General features: G+C 38.6%; 1 protein-coding gene across 5 annotated transcripts in view; it reads right to left on the bottom strand.

Annotated features, from left to right (window-relative positions):
- Positions 1 to 23,762, bottom strand: part of POU2F1 (POU class 2 homeobox 1) — a 179,602-nt gene that overhangs the window by 78,387 nt on the left and 77,453 nt on the right. The window contains exons 1-2 of one of the 5 annotated variants that reach the window (XM_042976642.1): positions 14,523 to 14,595; positions 12,717 to 12,817 (exon numbers count right to left, since the gene is read on the bottom strand). The exons of 3 other annotated variants lie outside the window; for them this stretch is intronic. The gene's annotated coding sequence lies outside the window, so the exon portion shown is untranslated. Of the gene's footprint in view, positions 1 to 12,716; positions 12,818 to 14,522; positions 14,596 to 23,762 lie in introns of those variants that run through there. One more of the 5 variants, XM_042976641.1, reaches the window with a different exon arrangement.

Here is a 23,762-nt window from a genome sequence, read left to right as displayed (position 1 = left end):
AAATACCTCAGTATCTCAAGAATGATAAATTGTTACCTTATCAAGAAAAACTCATCCCCAAACCCATCACCCACAGACAGCCTAAAATAATTTATTAATGCCCAAATACAAGAGAACACTGAGGATCTGAAAATTTCTTCGATCCAGAATCAAGTGATGGGTATGAGCACCGCCACTGCCACTATTCTTATGTACTGTATTTCACAGTATATGTGAATGGTGCCCCCTAAGGTTGCAATATGGAGATTTTAGTGCTTAAAAAAAAAATAAAGATTTAAGAAAATGGCATGTCTGCTATTTCCTAAAACTCTAGATGGACAAACACCGAGACAGAAGTTATTTGATCAATTTGGCAAGTAAGCACCGCTAAACAACAAGAGATCTGAAGGATAATCTTAGTTCCTAAAAACCAAACTGAGGCCTAGAGAACGACTCTTAGGTCACACCAGTAAGTGGCAAAGAAAGCAGGGGGGAGAAAGACATAACAAGGAGGCATGAGAGGAAAAGAAGTAAAATAAAACATGCTGAAACTCATACCCATGATACAGAGATTTGTAGTTGGTTAATTAAAAGGATCAACTTAAAATAAATATCATGAAACCATTATATACATACCTTAAACATTTCATGCTACCAGAAAGTACTTAAATATGTATTCATTTACCAGTCTTTTGATGGTGGACCAAAGCCTGATGCTTTAAAATCAGAATCCACTAATTTGGGTTTTCTCTTCTTTTTGGGTAAATCATGTCCTTAATACTTGCTCTAGTATTTCCAGTTTCAATTTCTTACGCTTTGTTTTTCAAGCTTTGCACATTTCACATGAATATTAAGAATACAAAAAACTCAAGAAAAATTTCACAAAACAATGCTCCTTCCTAGATGTAATGCAATCTGATAGGCTTTTTTTTTTTTAACTGCTGATTTCAACCTACGACATTGACTTCATGACCCATAGATTGAAGAGCTTCTTTAAACGTAAGGCGGGAACGTAAAAGAAACACCAAGCACTTTGAGTACAGAATCTTTTTCTTTTTTTAAAAAGAATAATTCATCCCTAATATTTTACAGCTCTTTTTTTCACATCCAATTTATCAGTATTTTTTACTAATTGCCCTCTATCTAATCTTTTCAAAACATTCGACTTAAGTTTTCATGAAACATCATCTCCTCCTGTTCTTCTCCTTAGTTTATATAATAATGATTCAAACCGTGTAACTAAAATAAGAAACACGACCAGCCTGAACAGGCTTGGGAGCACAAGTGCATAATGATCCTGATGACCACGGCCACTCGACTGTAGCAGCGGATATGCACAGACATACTGAAGGGCATTCGGCATGCTGCAGGGCATCAGACAGTGTGTTTCAAGCAGGGATCCTCAAGGCATCGGTTCATCTAATGAGTCATTGAAGTGCTGGCTTGTTAAGAAAGCTACCACACTAGAGAGCAGCTAGTATTAAGTGGCTGGTGCTTCTGCGCTCTTCCTTAACCCCTGCCAACATACATTGCCACGGTCATCATCGCGGCTCCTCTAGTGCTCCATTTAATACCCTGGCATCCTTTAGGGAACATACCATCACAATTCAATCCTGAATTTCTTGGTTGTAAAGCTTTAACGTCACGTTGCTCTAATAAAGGTGTACCGTCATACTCAACATACACATACAGTCATGTGTCTGTCTAGGGGCGCCTGGGCGGCTCAGTCGGTTAAGCGTCCGACTTCGGCTCAGGTCACCATCTCGCAGTCCGTGAGTTCGAGCCCCGCGTCGGGCTCTGTGCTGACAGCTCGGAGCCTGGAGCCTGCTTCTGATTCTGTGTCTCCCTCTCTCTCTGCCCCTCCCCTGCTCATGCTCTGTCTCTCTCTGTCTCAAAAATAAATAAAAACATTAAAAAAAAATTAATGTGTCTGTCTAGTCTATCTTATCATCCTGTTTCTTTTCTTCTATAACTGTCTTTTCTTTGTTCTAGTTTCAACAGTTTTGCAAAGTTACTGATTTCATGCATGAGCACATTCAACAAATATTTACAAGGTGCTGCCAGGCACTGGGATAGGAACTGGGGATACAATGCTGAGCCACAGAATGCTTACAATTGAATGGAAAGAAATATGAAGCGATCATCCAAAAACATAATCACCAAGTATGGAAATTCCATGGAATAAAAAGAACAGGTGGCTATGCAGCTTTAATACAAGCCTATAATTTGTCTTGACATCTTTGGCTAATATTAGAGCTCTCCTACTTTAACAACTGCAATGTAACTTTTTCTCTGATTCCATTTCTTAAATCCATGAGATACAGGCTTTGTTTTGCTCAAAATCACATGCTGCTTTATTATTCCCATCTGTCCTTTGAACCATTATGTCTCATTTATGGTATTGGTAATTTCGTCCTCTCTTTTTATGTCTCTCTCACTCTCAGGTTTCATAAATTTATGTGAAAACACAAGGGTAACAAGTATCCCAGAGTCTAAGTGAGATATACAATTTAAAGACACATTCTCCCACTGAACTAAAATGTTCTTCCGACTAACTGGATGTTATTAGTATGTTTTATTTATTTATTTTATTTTATTTTATTTTTTTTAATGTTTATTTTTGAGACAGAGAGAGACAGAGCATTAACAGGGGAGGGTCAGAGAGAGAGGGAGACACAGAATCTGAAACAGGCTCCGGGCTCCGAGCTGTCAGCACAGAACCCGACGCGGGGCTCGAACTCACGGACTGCGCGATCATGGCCTGAGCCGAAGTTGGACGCTCAACCGACTAAGCCACCCAGGCGCCCCTAGTATGTTTTAATAATATCAACATTTACTGACTTTCAATCTGTCTAAAATATCTCTCATCCCTGTATCAACTCTTGAGAAGTCTACCTATCCTCTAAAGACAGGTTCAAAAACTGACCTCAGATCTTCCATTCTCGTCAAGGAACTATTTGTTCTCTGAAATCCTATAGCAATGATAATCTCTCTCTTTTGTTCTTAACTGTGTTTACGTCTTACAATATGCTATCAAATCCAGGCGAATGACATTGACATAAAAGTCAATGTATGTATAGTTCAATGACATGTATAGTTCTATGTCACTTTACTGTCATATGTGTAGGTGGGTCACATAACCACCACTGCAATCAAAACACAGAACTATTTCATCGCAAAGAACTCCTTCCTGCTACCGCAGTTATAGGCATATCCATTCCTCTTCCTGGGGCTATTCTGAATCCTCGACAACCACTAATCTGTCATCTAACTTCATAATTTTGTCATTCTGAGAATACTGTACAAATGGAATCGTACACTATATGACCATTTGAGGGTAGCAGGTTTTACTCAACATAATAACCTTGCAAGATTACTTGGTTGTTTCCAGTTTGGAGTTATTACCAAAAAAGGTGCTATAAACACTCATATTTGGGATGTACATTGAATCACAAGCTTCACACTGGGAGAAAATACTTGCAAAGGACATGCCTGGTAAATGACTCTCATCTATAATATGTAAAGCATAGTTGTGTATATATTTTTATGTGGACAAATTTTTATTTATTTCTCTGGGATAAATGCATAGAAGTGATATTGCTGGGGGCACCTGGCTGGCTCGGTTGGAAGAACATGGGACTGTTGATCTTGGGGTTGGGAGTTTGAGCCCCATGTTGAGTGCAGAGATTATTAAAAAAAAATAAGTAAAAACTTTAAAAGAAGTGATATTGCTGGGTCACATGCTAAGTGCATATTTAGTTTTTAAAGAAATTTTGAAATATTTTCCAAAACGGCTATGCCATTTTAGGTTCCCACAATGTATGAGGGGTCTAGTTTCTTCAAATCTACACCAGCACTTGATATTGTTACTTTTCATTTTAGCTGTTCTAACAGGTGTGTAGTGATATCTCAGGATGGTCTTAATCTGCATTTCCCAAATGGCTACCAATAACAAAACATATTTTCATATGCTCAATTAACCATGTGTATATCCTCTTCAGTGACATGTCTATTCCATTCTTTTGGACTTTTCTAGAACTCCACAAAAATCTCCCTTTTCTAATGAACTGTTTGGATTTTTAGGATTGAGTTTCAGTGTGTGTGTGTGTGTGTGTGTGTGTGTGTGTGTGTGTGTTGAGTACACTTAACACACATTACGTTGGTTTCAGGTATATAACACAGTGATTCAACAGCTTTCATGTTATGCTATGCTCACAAGTGTAGCTACCACCTGTCACCATTCAACGCTACTATGATACCATCGACAATATTCGCTATGCTGTGTCTTTGATTCCTGTGACTTGCTTACTCCCTAACTGGAAGCCTGTTTCTCTCGCTCCCCTTTACCCCTTTGCCTATCCTCCCGCTCCCTCCGCTCTGGCAACCATCAGTTTGTTCTCTGTATTTATAGGTCTCAGTCTGCTTTTTGTTTATTCGTTTGTTTCGTGTTTTAGATTGCACGTATAAGTGAAATCATACAATATTTGTCTTTCTCTAACTTATTTCATTTAGCGTAAGACCTTCTTGGTCCGTCCGTGTTTTCACTAGTGGCAGGATCTCACCCCTTTTTAAGGCTGAGTAATATTTCATTGTGCGTATATACACCACGTCTTCTTAATCCATTATCAACGGACATTTGGGCTGCTTCCACATCTTGGCTATTGCAAATAATGCTGCAATAAACATAGGGGTGCGTATATCTTTTTGAATTAGTGTTTTTGTTTTCTCTGGGTAAATACACAGTAATGGAATTACTGAATCATGGTAATTATGTTTTTAATTTTTCAGGAACCTCCAAACTGATTGCTGCAGTGGCTGCATCAATTTACATTCCCACCAAGAGTGCACAAGGGTTCCTTTTTCTCCGTAGGGTTGAGTTTTGAGAGTTCTTTACATACCATAGATAATAGTCCTTCATCAGATACATGCTTTGCAAGTATTTTCTCCCACTGGGAACTTGCCTTTTCATCCTCTTTTTTTTTTTTTTTAATGTTTTTTTATTTTGAGAGAGAGAGAGAGAGAGAGAGAGAGAGAGAGAGAAAAGAGAGTGGGGTAGGGGCAGAGAGAAAGAGAGAGAGAAGCCCAAGCAGTTTCCTCATTCAGCATGGAGCCTGTGGGGCTCGAACTCACAAACTGTGAGATCATGACCTGAGATGAAATCAAGAGTTGGACACTTAATGGACTGAGCCAGGTGCCTCCCTCTAAAAAAAAAAAAAAAAAAAGTTTATTTACTTATCACACTCATGCACATGAGCGACAAAGGGGAAGAGAGAGAATCACCTTTTCGTCCTCTTAAAGAAGTTTTAGCACCCAGCAAAACTTTAATTTTGATAAAATCTAATTTACCAATTTTTTTCTTTTGTAGGCTGTGTTTCTGGTGTTATTGTTTTTTAAAAGATTTTATTTTTAAGTCATCTCTACACCCAACATGGCTCAAACTTAAAACCCCAAGAAAAAGAGTTGCATGCTCTACTGGCTGAGCCAGGCTGGCACCCCTCTGGTGTCATGTTTAAGAACTACTCACCAAGTGTTGGGGCACCTGGGTGGCTCCGTCGGCTAAGCATCCGACTCTTGATTTTGGCTCAGGTCATGATCTCATGGTTCGTGAGATCGAGCCCCATGTCAGGCTCTGCGCTGACAGTGTGGAGCCTGCTTGTGAGTCTCTCTCTCTGCCCCTTCCCAGGCCATCCCCCTCCCTCTCTTTCTCTCTCTCTCAAAAGAAATAAACATTAAAAAAATTTTTTTTAATTTTTTTTTTAACATTTATTTATTTTTGAGACAGAGAGAGACAGAGCATGAACGGGGGAGGGGCAGAGAGAGAGGGAGACACAGAATCTGAAACAGGCTCCAGGCTCTGAGCAGTCAGCACAGAGCCCGACGCGGGGCTCGTACTCACGGACCGTGAGATCATGACCTGAGCGAAGTCGGACGCTTAACCGACCGAGCCACCCAGGCGCCCCTAAAAATTTTTTTTTAAAGAACTATTCATCAAGTCCTATGTCCTAAAGGTTTTCCATGTTTTTCACTAGTGTGAGGATTAAATGTTTTTCTTTTTTAATCACTTGTCCAAAATATTATCCTTCCTCTGTTTACTCCAATTGCTTTTGTACCTTAGTCACAAATTAGTTGGCTACACCTGTGCGGACCTATTTTTGGGTTTTATATTCCATTTCAAAGACTAATATGTTAATTTCTCAACCAATATCCTCAGGCTTGATTCCTGCAACTATATAACATGTCTTGAAATTATAGAAAATGATTTTTTTTCCTCTTCTTTTTCAGAATTTTGCTAGCTATTCTAATTCCTTTGCATTCCCACATTAATTTTAGAATAATCTTGTCTGCTAAAAAAAAAAATCACAGGGGGAATCTGATAGGAATTACATTTAAACCTGTATATCAATCTGGGGAGAAGTGATCTTTCCTATGTTGAGCCTTCTAACCCATGAATGCAGTAGATCTCTCCGTTTCTCTGTGTCGTCCTCTAGTTCTCCCACCAGCATTTTGTAGTTTTTGGTATACACAAGTCCTGGATATGTTGTGTTGGATTTAAAACTACATAAGTCATTTCTTTAGCCATTCTTTTATGACACCTTTACTGGAGACGAGTTTGCTTTGTTTTCCTTCATCTAAAAAGGTCTTGATTTCTCCTTCATTCCTGAAGAAGGCTTCTGTTAAATACAGTACTTGGGATTTTGAGCTCTTTCCGAATACCTAAAAAACGTCATGCCGCCGCCTCCTGGCCTCCATGATTTCTGAGGAGAAATCCATTATCTCTGGAATTATTTTTCCCCATAGAAAAAGGTGTCATTTCTCTCTTGTTATTTTCAAGGTTCTTCCTTTGCTCTTAGTTTACCAATGTTTTACTATTGCTTCTTCGGGTTTACCTTGTTTGGAACTTGCTCAGCTCCTTGAATCTGTAGGCCTGTGTCTTCTAACAAGTCTTCTGGAAGTCGTCAGCCAGTCTTTCTGCGAGTACTTTTTAGCTCAGTCCCCTTTCTCCTCTCCTCCTCCTTGTGGTCTTTCTGTCATAGTCCTACAGGTCCCACAGCTCTGTTCATTTATGTGTTCTATTTCCTCCTTGTTCAGATAGGGCAATTTCTATGTTCTGTCCTCCAGTTCACTCTGTCCCCCTTTACTCTGCTGTGAGGCCATCCGGTGGGCTTTTGTTTCGGTTCCTGTAGTTTTCAGTTCTAAAATTTCTGTTTAGTTCTTTACATTTTCTACTTCTTTACTGAGGCTTTGGTTTCTAGGCTAAGACTTTATATTTTATTTTTCCTTTTACTGTTTCAGTGAAGAAGTTAGTAGTGAAAGTGCTTTAAAAATGATGGGAAAAATGATGAGCCTGGGTGGCTCAGTGGCTCAGTCAGTTATGTGTCAGACTCTCGATTTTGGCTCAGGTCATTACCTCACAGTTTGTGAGATCGAGCCTGCGTCAGGCTCTGTGCTAACAGTGCAGAGTCTACTTGGGAGTCTCTTTCCCTCTCTCTGCCCCTTCCCCGCTCACACGCGCACTCTCAATAATAAAAGTTTAAAAACTAAATAACGTATTTAAAGTGTTGAACACTTTTTAAATGTTGTACTTATAAACATTTTTTTTTTTTTTTAAATCGTGGACTATGTGGAAAAGACGCAGATGCAAGTCTGAATGGTCTCCCGTTGACCAAATTTTGGGTAACACGAAGAAAATAAATTACAAAAATAATAAATTGTAACCATTTACTCATGACAGCTTATGAGTCCATTTGATATAAATCAACAGGGGGAAGAGAAAGATTTTCCTTACAGAATGCCAAATAATAAATATAGAAAGTTGGTATTTGGAAACCATTATAAGTTCAGTCGAAATGCTAAATCTAGTGGGCCAAAATTTGATGATGAAAAATGTACAGTTTCTCTACAAAATATTAAGCAATTACAAAGGGAAGATGTAACTTTACAGAGGAGAAGCTTGGTGAACGTCACCTTAATCAGGTGTTCAAAGATAACATCACTAGTCAAAGAACAAATCAAAACTGTGCACTATCAGAAAAGAGGAGTTGAGAGCACAGCATCACTTCCCTCTGATATTCCTGCCATAGATGCATAACCTGAATCTAATCATGAGGAACTATCAGATAAACCCGAGTTCATAGACACTCTACAAAATGTATTTTTCCAATACATAGTCTTGAAACTCAAGGAAAGGCTAAGGAACTGTGATTGGAGAACACTAAAGAGATAGAATAATTACATGCTACGTAGGATCCTGGATTAGGTTCTTTTGTTATGAAAGGCACTATGGCAACAACCAGCCAAATGTGGATCAGGTCTATGGATTAGTTGACGGGAAAGTAATACTGTTAATTTCTTGCATCTTATGTCTGTATTGTAGCGATGTAGCAGAGGGCCCTTATTTGGTAGGATTACTCACTAAAGTACTGAGAGTGTTTTGAAGTCAAAATAAAAAATAGCAAAGAAAGAAAAGAAAAAAGGGTGTGGGGGGGAAGCAGCTCAACAAACTGCCAGTATTTTATGATTATTCTAGTGGGGCCCTGCCCTCCTCATGCCACAACAATCTGTGATCACAAGGTGCACAGTAACACTGACAACACAACAATTCTTAAAGAATCGTGAAATTATGTACAGTCAGAATGCACTTGAAACTATTTGAACAGTATTCTGATGGACATCTCAAGACATGGAGGGGCACACAGTTTAAAGCTCTACCTTACAAATCATGAAGTTCAGATTTGAATCCGGACAAAAGCACTGAGGACCAAACACCCTTCCACAGCTGGTACATCACTGACTTATGATCCAAAGTAAAAGAGCTTGAAACCCATCACAACACAAAATTTTACTATTTTATTTATTTTTCAAGTAAGTTCCATGCCCAATGTGGGGCATGAATGAACTCACAACCACGAGATCAAGAGTTCCATGCTCTTCTGAATGAGCCGGCCAGGCGCTCCTCTAATTAAACTTTAGAAACTCGGTTAATTTTAAGTAAAATCTACGCAGACAAAAGACAGTATTAGAAAATTAATTTTAAGTTGGTATTATAGAGGGGCGCCTGGGTGGCTCGATCGGTTGAGCGTCCGACTTCGGCTCAGGTCATGATCTCACAGTCCGTGAGTTCGAGCCCCGTGTCCGGCTCTGTGCTGACAGCTCGGAGCCTGGAGCCTGTTTCAGATTCTGTGTCTCCCTCTCTCTCCGCCCCTCCCCTGTTCACGCTCTGTCTCTCTCTGTCTCAAAAATAAATAAACGTTAAAAAAAAATAAAAATTTCAAAAAAGTTGGTATTATAGATACACCGTTACGTTCTTCTGAAACTGATTTTAGTGGCACTACAATGTGATGGGTCTAACTTTCCTACTTAAGAGACGTTGAGCAAAAGACTTAACATCCTCTATGGGTTGAATTGTGCGCCTCAAAAGCTGTTAAAGGCCTAACCCCAAGGATCTGTGAGTGTGACCTTTTTGGAAACAGGGTCTTTGCAGATCAAATTAAGAGGAGGTCAGGAGCGTGGGCCCCAATCCAATACTATTGTCATCCTTATAGAAAAGGGAACATTTGCACACAGAGACAGATACGTACAGAGGGAAGACGAGAAGATACGAAACAGATTCTCCCTCGCAGCTTTCAGAAGGAACCAATCCTAATACCTTAATCTCAAATTTCTAGCCTCCAGAACTATGAGGTAAGAAATTTCGGTTCTCTGAGCCAGCCAGTCTATGGCATCCCCAGGAAACTTCACATGACATCTGAACCTTAACTTCCTCATTTGAAAAATGGGGCTTATGCCATCTCTCACGTTCGTTCTAAAAATTAAAATCGGAACATAAATTATTTTTAAAATGATCAAGAATTATAAAAATGATAATGGTATTATTATTATACTCTTGATAATTTAAAAAATATCACTGTCAAGATTTTTCTCCTGTTACAATAAAAAATTTTAAGTGATGCTCTCAAACATTTCTATGTACCTTAACTAATTTTTAATCCACAGGCCCCAAATCACCTTTGCTGTACACGTAAGAACAGAGTCTTAATAATGTTACCAGTATCTGAACATGGCTGATTTCTTCCTTTTTCTCATGTTTTAATCCTTAAATAACATTTAAATGCAGATTTTCTCTTTTGAACTCTTTTTGAAAAAATTTTATTGAGTTATGATTGACCTACATAAAGCTGTACATATTTAATGTATACAATTTGATAAATTTAGAGATAAGTACAAACAAGGCCATAAACTTGTCCATCACCTCCGTTCCCTCCCCTCCTTCTTTTTCATTAAAAAATCTTTGTGTGTGTGGCAAGAGCCCTTGATGTAAGATCCACCCTCTAAGAACAATTTTAAGTGTGTAGTACAGTATTGTTAACTATAGTTTCCCGCAAATTCAAAATCTGATGCCCTCCCCGGCAAAAAAATCAAAAACTGACGCCCTTCTGGCCACATAAGCACGACAACAGCAATCCCAGGTAACTGTGATTCAGCCCCCTGGACATCACCACCAGCATTTGATGCTGCCAAAAGCAGATGATGACAGAATATGGGAGGTGAACAGGCCGACCATCCAGACAAAAAGCAAGGCCGCATTTTGCACATTGTGCTTTCTTTGTCTCTTGGCTCTACTTCTCGTACTTCGACACCCCTACTAAAAACGAGAGCACAAATGTGGATGTGTCCAGCAGATACCCTACAGAGCAGGAATTCAATCCACACCAGCTGCCCCAGCCCTGCCTGACCCTCCTTCCTTGCTACTCAGGTGACGAGTATCTGCAAGTGATATTCAGGGAGGGGAGTAGCTTCGTAATCTTCTCAAAATGTCATAGTACCGATACGAGTCACACCATCTTTGTAAGCTCCAGTTACAAAGAACTTAACTAAAAAATCATAAAATTTGTCAACGTATCTCACCTTTTACAAAGGCCTAACGTACGACTGCCTAAAACAGAAAGACACCAGGCAATCTAACGTACATTTCTCATTTTGAATGGTAGAGATTAAAATGCACATAAGTTATATTTCACGCTACCAGAAAAAAAAGTTACTTCCCATGAGCTACTAATAAAATGTTATTTTTAGTATCTCACTACCTACATTCTATGCATCCCCACCCTCTTTTGGTCAGGCAGGTGATGGTGGTAAATCAGTCAAAGACTGGGGGGGAAAGGTGAGTTTCAGGGGCTGGGTCAGGTTTTAAGGCAAAGATACACCTGGTTTTGGCGAACTCTGATACTCTGGGTACTTTACTAAATAAAGAAGAAGGAATTTTCTTTATATCTTCATCATTACAATTCCATTTAACATGGTAACTTTTTATTTATCCCCAAGCCAGACACTTGAAATGTATTAATTTTTGAATGTAACACCAATTTCTTTCATCACTTAACTAATTTTGAAAAATCTGTTTTAAAAATACTTTACAAAAATAATCATTCCTCGATGATCGACTATACTAAGTAAAAACACGGGAGACAAATGTTCAGTCACACAAAAATAGACCTTTGGACCTGCTCAAATTAGTTCACTTTAAGCATATGTTTAGAATATACAAATATTTTATAAACGCCTTTCTTTTTTAAAGGGGGTATAAGACCTCTAACTTGCAATTACATTATAAATATAGCTAATATGATTCCTATAATTAAAATCATTACAGAGGACGAAATGGTTTCTCCCCTAACTACCTCCATATGTCCCTAAAATGCTGAGATTTTTGAATGGGTGAATTAGGAGAGGAAATTATTCCATAATCAGTATCCGTTAACATGTGATAGGCTGGACGATCAAGTTTTAATTCCTCAGGCTTCACCGCTGAGTCATGGGCTTTGAGGTCAAAGAAAACTGGGTTTAAACTCCACTTCTAATATCCTAAGCTATAGCACTCTCATTCTAAGCCTCATTTTCCTCTTCTGCAAAACAGGTACAAAATATGCCCAAGGATTCTCCTCACGCTTAAATAAAGTGTATCTAAAAGATTTAATAGTACCTAGTAGCTAAGTTAATACTGTTAATAGAGAAAATACTTTATGTAGCATAAATAAATCCATTCTATCTTCTCTGATCCTACATTAACATTCTAAGCTATACAAAAGATCCATATGAAATGTCACTGTGGTTTGTTTACTCCCTTGGGCATGTTAATTCTTACTTAAGGTACTTAAAAAATGAGGATTTTTTAAAGGCCCTAGAGTAGGAATCAAAATATGTAGCCTCCGATCTAGATTCTGACCTCAGGTCTACACTGGCTAGTTGAACTTTCTTCAGCAAGTTATTTGATCTCTCTAATCTTCACTTAGGTCATGTGTCAAGTGGTAAAAGGTAGGCTTAATATTCTGATTACTGGATTAATTTTATAAAACTATTATTGACAAAGTACTTCTATTAAACTACCACGTAGGGAATATTGCTAATGTTATATCATCTGAGTAAAGAGGATACTCAGTAATATATTTATGTACCCTATTTGCATTAATTTGACAACCTTTTCCCCCCAATAAACCCAACAGAGCCTAATCTAAGTACCAGGGCCAATTCTAGACTAGCTTCTGTTGCTGGCTAGGGCACAGGCATTCTAGGCATCACTCCACCATAACAATAATATCAAATAAATTTCAGAGTTAATATCATATATATGATAAGTCATTTTTTATAGTCATCCCACAAAATTAAAGGTAATCATCATAAACACCTGGATTTATCAGAGGCTACTAAGTTAATAGCTTTTATGAGCAGAAAATATTTACCAGGTATAGAAAGACTGCATTCTTTCTTTGAATTGATTCATTGAAAACTGAGAGTAGTTTGGTAATTAAAAAGGCAGGAAAGCTCTTCTTACTTTTCCAGTCTATGAATACAAAAAGAGAAAAAGGCAACACTGAGTAAGCCGTATAAAATAACCTAACACTTTAAGAGGGAACAATTACACATAGTGGGCAACGCTGAACTACGGGTGTGTTTAACTGCGTAAACATAAAGTGATTAATAAAGGCAGGCACCTCTCTTGTGCCTATTTTCTTATCTACAAAACAGGGACACTAGCACCTGCCCTTACTTTAGGAACATGGAGGTGAATCAGAGAATTCTTGGAACATGTATTAGAAGGTGCTACTCTTTCGTGAAACTGAATAACACAGCCTACCTAGTATTTCCTTTAAAGAGTATATTTCACTAATATTAAAAAATCCCCAACTCCCTGTTACCTCCTTCCAAATTTACAAGCATCTACTTCAATATATATATACACAGATGTGTGTATATATATATATATATATATATGTATATATGTATATATATATACACACACATAGATGTTCATAGATGATAGACTGATACATATCGCTATCACCGTAAAATATTCGGAAAAAAGGTACAAGACTACATTCTGATTTAGAAGATAAGAAATGTCAGTATTTGGCGCACACAAGTATGGAAATTCACCATCACTGGCTGGCCACCACACTCTGACAGAATATCTTAGAACCTTGATCAGTAGAAAGTCCAAGCAGCCTTAACTAAGGAGGAGGAGTTGGTATGCGTGCTCTTATTGGCCATATACCTATACTATGTAGCTATTTGTGAATTAGCCTAATTACTCCGACTAGGATAAATTCGTACAACTGACTGAGTAGCATAACTTATTAATAATAACCTCTAAGTTTTATATAACTGTACTCGGTGCTCATGTAACTAGTCCATATAGTTGTTTTCTATACATTCACTGTTGGTCCTAACCATTTATGAAACTCTGAAACAAAGGCTTAAGCTCAATGGTGCAAACAAAGTCAAATACGTAAATAGTTCAAACTGCCTTCTTTTTAGAAAAAGTTACGTTTGTGAGAGAAGGGGTTCACAGTAGCTCCTAACACTTGCAAAGTACAGATCAACATAAACTTCTTCCATAATTCTGCAACAGTGGTCAAAAACTAAGACATTCTATTGCATTATAACTGGAAAGCAATGAAAATTCTTTGAAAAAGAGTCTGATCTACATGTACTTTTCTTTAAGAGTCTGATCTACATGTACTTTCTTTAAGAGAATTTTAAAATCATTAGGTTAGGATATTTAAATAAGGACATAAATTAGGATATTTAATTTAAAGAGATATTCCTAAAACAAAAGCAAAAACAAAACAAAAACACAATGACACAAATAAATCCACAAAACAAATAGAGACGTTAGCATGCCCACCAAAGCCCTCCAGAAACATGAACTATAGTAAGGGATACCCACCCAAGTCTTCCTCTTTAGTTAGACCAATATGATGGTTACAAACTGACAAGCTCTTTCTGGCTGTCCATTGACTCATCTACAGACCTTTTATTCTTTTGAAATCTCCCCAATTTAAACTGGATGCAAATAAGCCAGGTATGGTCCTTACAACAGTAATCCTGCTAGACCCTATGGAGTTTCCATGGAAACACGCACAGCTGGCAATGGCAAAGGAGTTGTACTGGCCTTAGACTGGTTAAAAAAGTCTCAATGCTCACTGAATGAAATAATTATCGTATCTTAGTAAAGAACAAATACAAAAAAAAAAAAAAATTCCCACCTTTGGGATCATCAAGCAAAATAATGCAAAGTATTTTCATCTAGGCCAAAAGTGGCTTTTGGCCCAGCAGCAATAGTCATCTGTGAAAAGTTAAGAGATGCCAATTACCAAATGGTAAATACGCTTTTACTAAAGAAATATAATTCAAGAGAGTACTCCCTGTGGGTCACTTAATGTAACAGCTGACAACCAGAGAGAGAAAAACAATACAAAGTCTAATCTAAACAGTAATAAATAGCATGTATCTTTTCCTTAAATAAATTCAGTATGACTGTTCCTTGCTGTATTAAAAGTAAGTGTTTTCAGGGTGCCTGGGTGGCTCAATCAGTTGAGCGTCTGACTTCGGCTCAGGTCATGATCTTGTGGTTGGGTCTGTGAGTTCAAGCCCCACCCTGGGCTCTGTGCTAACAGAACAGAGCCTAGAGCCTGGTTCAGATTCTGTCTCTCCCTTTCTCTGCCCCCTCTCCTGCTCATGCTCTATCTCTGTCTCTCTCTCTCTCTCAAAAATAAACATTAAAAAAAAAAAAAGAAAATGTTTTCACAGCAGTGATTCTCAAAGGGCAGTACCTACCTGGATCAGCATCATCAATGTCATCTGGAAATTGTTAGAAATGTAAATTCTCAGGCCCCATCCCAGACCTACTGAATCAGAAACTTTGGGGATTAGAGGCTCACCAACTGGTGCTTTCACAAACCCTCCAGAAGATTCTGATGTATGCCAGAACTCGAGAACCACTGATTTACAGTGTCAAACCTGAGAAGAGACTGATGTATGAAATAGGAAATGGATTGTTTGGGGCACCTGGGTGGCTCATTCAGTTGAGCATCCGACTCTTGGTTTTGGCTCAGGTCATGATTTCACAGCTTTATGGGTTCAAGCCCCATATCAGGCTCTGCACTGACAGCGTGGAGCCTGCTTGGGATATTTTCTCTCTCTCTCTCTCTCTCTGCCCCTCCACCATTTGCGTTGTCTCCAACTCCCTAAAAATAAATAAATAAACTTAAAAAAAAAAAAGAAAAGAAAAGAAAACACAATGCTTTATCTCACTCCTTGGAACTAAGTGAAGCTTAGTAATAAAACATAAAGGAGAACTCACTGGCCTCAACTGAGTACGTTGGCTAGTATCTCACTGCCTATAAAAAAGATGCAGAGACTAGCAGTGGTTCATCATGCCTATCCTTCCTATACGTGTCAAGCCAAAGTAAAAATTACAAGGGTCTGTTCATGATTACTCAAGGAGAGGAGGGTCCTCGTACCTAAGACACTCAATTCACTACCATTCATAGTCTATTACCAATCATGACTCATTTCTAATCACTGAGGTCTTCAGACACAGGTTAGCAAACTTTACCCTTTATTCCTTTATAATAAAAGAATAATAGTTTTTCCAAGACATCAAATATGCACGTAGGGAGAAGTCTGAAGTTTGAGTCATGAATTTTAACATTCCTCACTCCTTGTAAGAACTTAAAAAAAAAAAAAGCATACTCGGATGCAGTTCTTCCTTAGTATCTAACACATTCGATCATTCGTGTACTACAAAACACACATTTCATTTTTCCTTTAACTTCAGGATACATTTATAATTCCTTCCCTATTTCCTTTAAGATAATGGGCAGCACTCCAAAGAAACAGCCATGGTAGTGACATTAAAGTGACCAGAGACTAACAGAGAGATATAATGGAGAAAAACCACTGGGTAAATCAAATATGAAATAGGCTGTTAGAACTGAAGAAATAAGAGCAAACGAATAGCCTTCTGAAGCTCATAATTAAAAATAAATACAGAATAAATTTAAGTAGAAGACTGATTCACAGGCTCTGCGTTCTCTTAGGGTCTGTCCTCAGTCCACTCTCACTATACACCAGTGATGGCCAAGTATTGTCTTTGTGCTACTAGTGGGTCGGAACCGATCCCAAAATGCTAATTATTATTTAAATTGTTTTTCATTTTATTTTAGAGAGGGAGAGGGAGAGGGAGAGGGAGAGGGAGTGGGCAGAGAGGGGATGGAGAGAGGGAGAGAGAATCTCAAGCAGTATTTCTATTTTTCATTTTTTGAGGAACCTCTATAACTACTTTCCACAGTGGGTGCTAATTCCATTCACTTTGATGTGTCACTTCTGACTACATACTAATAGTCCAAAGGGGTGCCACTCCAACTCTCCCCATTTGGATAAGGGCAGTGCCATTTAGCAAATGACCTTGGCTCAAGGGAAAGAGCTGAATGATTCATCTCAACCCCCGAGCTATCGACTTATTCAGGACTAGACTGTAACCCAGAACATTCCTCAATTCTAGCCTGTGAAATCCAGGAGAGCTCTCCCGGACCTTTCCGGGACAGTTATTCTCACCTTTAGAGAACAGTAAGGAGCTACTATCCATCTCTAGACTCAAACAAGGAAGCACACTTCCTGGCTGCTGCTAGCAGCTCTTTGGCAACCACCAGGGAAAGGACCCGAGGGCAAAGCAACACGGACAGCCCAGTCCTGTTGTCCCCAGTCCTGCTGTCCCTGAAGCTTCAGGTCTCAGTCCTGTGAGCCGAGCCAGCTCCTTTGTGCTTAAAACAGACTCAGTTTCTGTTATCTGAAGCTGAAAGCAACCTACCAATAACATATCTGTAAGTGATTAAGCGTTACTAATCTGGCGCTCATAAATTAAAATTAGCTATTAGAGTCTGCTAATTAATGTGGTTGCCACCTAATGTTAGGCAACTCTGTAAAATTCCTAACGTACATGCACATGACATACAGGTTGGGATTTCCAAAATTTGGTCTTGTTACATGTGCACGATCAATATTAAGTTATAGGTTTTTCAGTCTCAATTATTCTTTCCTATTTTGATCAATTTAGACATACGCTTGCATATTTGCATTGACATTTCTAGGTTATGTTCCAAAAAATTAGCCTTCATGACAGAAGTCAGTAAAGTTCAAAGAGTTTCCATATTTCACAGTAAAGTGCTTTGCATATAAACAGGAATGTTAGATGAGTTCTATGCATGATTCCACTTTTATCTATACCTAGAAGCATATATATATGCACATGGAAAAAGGACTATTCAGGTTTGTAACACATGGTTAATATTCAGCATGCGTATCTCTGGTTTTTGGTTTCAACTGATAGAGTTTTTGTAAAATTCTTTTTTATTATGAAACAATTTTTAGCTAAATTACTCTTTTAATGCATCTGACAATACTAGTTTTAAATATAAAGATCTGTTATGAGAAAGCTCTGCAATTAAGAGGGAACAGGCACATACAAGGAAGACTTTCCAAAACAAAGTTCAGGTTGCCTAGAGATAATATCAAAAATATAAAAATACAAATCCTATAAAAATAATAATATAAAACTATAAAAAGGATTCTTTTTGACCATTTCTACACTTGGCCTGAATTTATTTACCTAAATGCAAAAAAGCTAATCGAAGTAACTTCCACAATGCTGCCCTACCTCTGAATCTCCTACAATAATCTACTTCCTTCAGTAGGGTAAATTCTTTGTCAACTCATGACTAAACTACACAAGAAGGAAACACAATCTTCTACTTGTACAGTTTGAGACAAAATAAAAATGCTAATAACTTTTTAATAGTATGGCAGCCCCTACAGACTCTTTCTGTACTATTTTTAGTAGAGAGTAGTAGCTCCACAACATACCTCTATCATAGGTCCTACTTACTTCACAAAGTCACTCATTAGCAAATCACAACAAAAATTAACAGTGACCCTTCAGGGGTTCGAAGCGGCAGACAGAGAGGCCTTCTGGTCAACATGGTAGAAAGACCTTCTGTACAGTCCGTACATCCTATAATCCTTCTACACATCACGCTGGTTACGGTCACACCAAGCAACTGATTCCACTGAATGCCATTAAAAAACACTTTATTACAATTTTGGCCTCTGAAGTAACGTTCATACTCCACAAAAATGACGACAGGAATTTCTAAAGCCTTAGATGAAACTCCTAAAGCCGTTAACCTATCAGCAGATGATTCTATAACCCAGTTTAACTCAGTGCTTCCTCCAGACAATAAAGCCAAGATATGTCAGAATTGCCAATAACTTTTTTTAAAATTTATTTTTATTTTTTAATTTACATTCTAGTTCGTTAGTTAGCATATGATGATTTCAGGGGTAGAATCCAGGGATTCATCTCCTGTGTATAACACCCAGTGCTCATCTACCAAGTGTCTTCCTTAATGCCCCTTGCCCATTTCGCCATCCCCCCCACCCAGAACCCCTCTAGCAATCCTCTGTTTGTTCTCTATATTTAAGAGTCTCTTATTTTTTGTACCCCTCCCTGTTTTTATTTTTTGCTTCCCTTCCCCTACGTTCATCTGTTTTGTATCTTAAACTCTACACGTAAGTCAAGTCATATGATATGTCTTTCTCTGACTAATTTCACTTAGCATAATACCCTCTGGTTCCATCCACATTGTTGCCAATGGCAAGATTTCATTCTTTTTGACTGCCGAGTAATATTCCAGTGGGGTGTGTGTGTGTGTGTGTGTGTGTGTGTGTGTGTTCATCTGTTGATGGACATCTGGGCTCTTTCCATACTTTTGAGTTGCTAGTAACTTTCAAAATAGAAAGTCAAGATAAAAATTCCAAGCAACGGGGAATGGTTAATGATTATTAGAAACAGGATCAATAAATAGGGGACATTTTAGTTAAATTTAGATCAAGATCCTGTCTTGGGGCACCTGGGTGGCTTGGTCGGTTGGGCATCCGACTTCGGCTCAGGTCATGATCTCACAGTCTGTGGGTTCGAGCCCCACATCGGGCTCTGTGCTGACAGCTCAGACCATGACCGACGCGGAAACCAAGAGTCAGACGCTTCACCGACTGAGCAACCCAGGCGCCCCGGACACACGGTTTTCTGACGTGAATTTGGAAACAAACAACAGAAAAACCCAAGTTGAGACAGTGTGACGGGCCAGATCTGAGCAGCTCCAAGCCAGCAGCACTTCAATAGGGCAGCCAGACTGCACTCTGCCCACGACAAAGGAAGAAACGCGAGCACCTCTAGTAACGTCACTCAAAGAATCCAGAACCTCACACTGTTTGGGAGACCAAATGAGGCTATTAAAATTCTCTATCCTGGGGCGCCTGGCTGGCTCTGTCAGTGGGGTATGTGACTACTGATCTTGGGGTTGTGAGTTCGAGCCCCATGCTGGGTATACAGATGACTTAAAAAAAAATTCTCTAAGCTTGAAAACACTATTAAACAGATTTTGTTTTCACTTTAGAAAACTTCCTCAACGATATACTGACGTGTGTAAGAGAGAATGTTATGCTTGATATGAAAGAGAGAAGTACCTAACACCTCCGCCCACACTGAAAATACACGACCTTAAAAAAACGTGCTGTATGGTAGACCGGCCCCTACTTAGAAATCACCAACTATCCAGACATCTTTTTGTCTGTTTGTACGATCCAGACATTTTACCATACTGACTGAGCCCCTTCTTACAAACGTACCACTTGTTTGTACTAAAATAATCTCAGTACTAAGAGAAGAATCGGGTAGATGAGGAGTACAGGCCATTAAAGTACAGGCAGTACAAGTGGCACAGTTAATCATAACAGAACACAGTATGCACGCTACCACTGAACCTTTTTCAGTGTCCTTACCTTTTAACAAGACGAGCTGAAGCACCCCTGTCCTGTATCATTAGATTTAGAATCAAATCTAACATAAAAGGCAAACTTCACCTCTCCTGGCTCTTGCAAATATCAAAGGATAAAAAGCATAGAGTTTTAGAGCAGAGAGAGATGCTAGCAATAATCAATCCAACCGCTTCACCGTACAAACAAGGAAATCACGTGCAAGATTGCCTGATTTATTTCAGGACGAACTGAGTGATGCCTCAGCTAAAATTCAGATCCGTTTTCTGATTCTTAGTCCATATGAGCGAGCGCTCTACACAATGGCCACCTCCCCTTCAGAAAAGCTTACATTTTCCAACAATATTATAAAGGCACTTCTTAAACAGTGATCCATGTTCCGTCAATCTTTTTAAGCATACTGACTACTGGTACCTATTCTCCAGAGATAAGTTCATAATAGATGTTCACATATTCATTCCTTCGTTCATTCAGGCACTCAAATAGTTTTAAGAGATTGGTATGTATAAGGAACTGTACTCTGCTCCATGGGGCCAGAAAGATGAATCAGACATGATTCTGATCTTGAAAAGCTTCAGTCTATAGACTGAAAAGCTAGAATAGACATCAGAACGCTCCAATTTGAGTAATAACTAAGAAAAAGTTTTTACTTAAACTGTGCCTGAGTGGCTCAGTCGGTTAAGCGTCTGACTCTTGATTTCAGCTCAGGTCATGATCTCACCATGTCATGTTTGTGGGACAGAGCCCCGGGTGCTTGGGATTCTCTCTCTCCTTTTCTCTGCCCCTCCCCAGCTTGCGCTGTCTCTAAAAATAAATTAAAAAAAAAAACTTAAAAAACGAAGTTTTACTTTTTGACAAAACGGTACAAATATATGCATCATTCAACACACAGGAGAAAGTGTTTTCATGTGATTTTAAGGATTTCTTACTTACATAGAAAAATCATAAATAACTAGATTTTATGAAATAAGGTATATTCTAAAGAAAACAGACTAATGCTTAAATTCTATGACATATCTTCAGCTTTCAGGTACTGCCTTTAAAGTTTCTTCCATATCTAACACGCTATGTATGATCTTTGGCCATTCTCTCGTCTCCCTACGTAAAAAACTAGATTTCTAATTCAACTAATTTTAGCAAATATTTTAATGTTTTTATATTACAGTGAGGTCACTAAAAACTGTCCAAATGAGACGGACCACAAGCCAGCAAATAAATCAAACATCTCCAACCAAATGTTACTGAGTTCACTGGCCGAATACAGAATAGGGCAAAAATTAGGGTACCTTACAACCCTTGAGTCAGGAAAGGATATGAATTTAAGTGATGACAATCTGGTGTGATTTTTATACCATTATAAAATCAAAATTAATTTCTACAAGATGTAAGGTCATTTTAAACCATCACAAGGATATCCTCTCTCAGCACTTAAAATACCACAAACGCCAAGCTCACATGGGCCTTACAGCCTTTGCGATTTCTGTTCCTTCAGCCTAGGACACCTCTGCTCAGGTAGCTTCTTACTATTACAGGTTCTGATGGTCATCTCTCGAAGAGGCCTTCCCTGACCATTCAACCTAAAACACACACACACACCCATTACTATCATGTCACCCTATTTTAGTCTACATTCTTTTGATAATTTTAAAACTTGTTTACTTGCTTCAGTAGAAGGCAAGCTTCTTGAGCACAGGCACCTTATGAACCTTGTTCACAACCTTAGTGCAGGAGAGAACCTGACAGCTGCTCAAAAGTATTTGTTAAGCAAATGAATAGCACCCAGAAAGTCTAATAAGTAGTAGATCAGGGATATCAACTTAAGTCCACAAAACTCGCTAATGAAACCATTTCAAAACCACAAAAACTATGTGCTGAGAGAATTCATCTATTAATTTTGGCCCTCTTAACAAAATCCTACTCTAAGTATACTCCTGATAGTGTATCTGAATTTCAACAGAAAAAATTCTGTCTGGCAAATACTTCTTTATTAAAAAATACTTTTAATGTTTATTTGAGAGACAGAGCATGAGTGGGAGTGAGGCAGACAGAGAGGGAGACACAGAATCTGAAGCAGTACCAGGCTCTCAGCTATCAACACAGAGCCCGACGTGGGGCTCAAACTCATGAACCGTGAGATCATGACCTGAGCTGAAGTCGGACGCTTAACTTACTGAGCCACCCAGGCGCCCCTAGCAAATACTTCTTTTTTCAAGTCAGGAGAAACAGCAGTTTCTGGTTTGTGATATTCTTGGCCATTTAAAGAGTATCAAGTTTATTTTATTTATTACATTTATAATGTTTTCCCTAGATTATCAGACATGGGTTCTCAGAGACAATAAATTTAGAACTGTCTTCTAATTAATGGATGTGAAATCTGAGAACATTTGAGTAAATCAAGACTGACATTTCGGATCTTGGTGAACAGGGGATAAAGTTAGTTAATACGCAAATTAAAATTTGCTCAGCAGCCAATAAACAGATACAAATCTTTCAAGAAACTTAGCCATTCCAAATCACATCCACTGACTGTGCCTCTTGATTTTATAAAATAAGACTACTTGTGTTGGGAGTCCTGTTGAAATTCTAGCTTCTCTTTGGAAAATTCTGAAATAAGCAGTCGATTCCTCTATTTGCCATGGTTGAACAAGAAAGCACACTATTTCAGGAAAACTGATGAGCCAATTATGTTAATCAAGCATTTACTGCGTATCAAGTTCTTAAAGCAGGTGTGTAGAGTTTACTTAGATTTACCCACATTCCCAACTTCTTGGTCTTTCCATCTGAGTTCAATTTCCTTCTTTAAGTACATCCTAAAAAGTTCCTTTAGTATGATGGGACTGAATTCAGTTTTTGATTTGTCCACTTCATCTTTATTCTTGAATAAAAGTTTAGCTGGGTAAAAATTTTAAGGTTGGTAGTTATTTTCTCTCAGCATTTTATACTTTCATTGTCTTCAGGGTTCCACTCCTGCGATTGAGTACTGTGAAATTTGGGCCTTTTATGAGCAATTATCTATTCTTCCTGTCCCTATTAAAGATCTTCTCTTTGTATTCAATTTTCGGCAGTTACACTATAATATATCTAAGGATAGAATTTTTATCTATCCTGCTTGGGGTTTCATTGTGCTTCCTAAAGCTGAGAAATCATGCCTTTCATCAATTCTAGAACATTCTCAGCCAGTATGTAGTATTTGAATTGATAATAGCTGCGAACTACTTCTATTCTGAGTTCCAAAATTAGATTCATTGTAAACCTTCTCATCCTATCCTCCAGATCTCTTACCTTCCATTCCAGTCTTTCATCTATAACCACTAGTATTGCATCTGCCCTGATCCTTATCTCCAAAGTCACAGTGGAGCCCCCCCCCCCCCCACCAAAATGATCTGCTAATTCTTATCTTCTTGTAGCCAAAGCAGGAATCACTAAAGCAATGTCAGTGCTCATGTGTTTCCTTGGATTGCTGAACATTCAGAATGTTTGCTGAAATCAGGGCAGGGAGGGGCGCCTGGGTGGCTCGGTTGGGTTGAGTGGGTTCAGCGTCAGACTTCTGCTCAGGTCCTGACCTCACAGTTCCTGGGTTCAAGCCCCACGTCCAGCTTTGTTCTGACAGC

The sequence above is a fragment of the Panthera tigris genome, chromosome F3 (genome assembly GCF_018350195.1).
Source record: "Panthera tigris isolate Pti1 chromosome F3, P.tigris_Pti1_mat1.1, whole genome shotgun sequence".
Lineage (NCBI taxonomy): Eukaryota > Metazoa > Chordata > Mammalia > Carnivora > Felidae > Panthera > Panthera tigris.
Note: the sequence above shows the minus strand (reverse complement) of the source record. Positions and strands in the feature narration are given on the sequence as shown.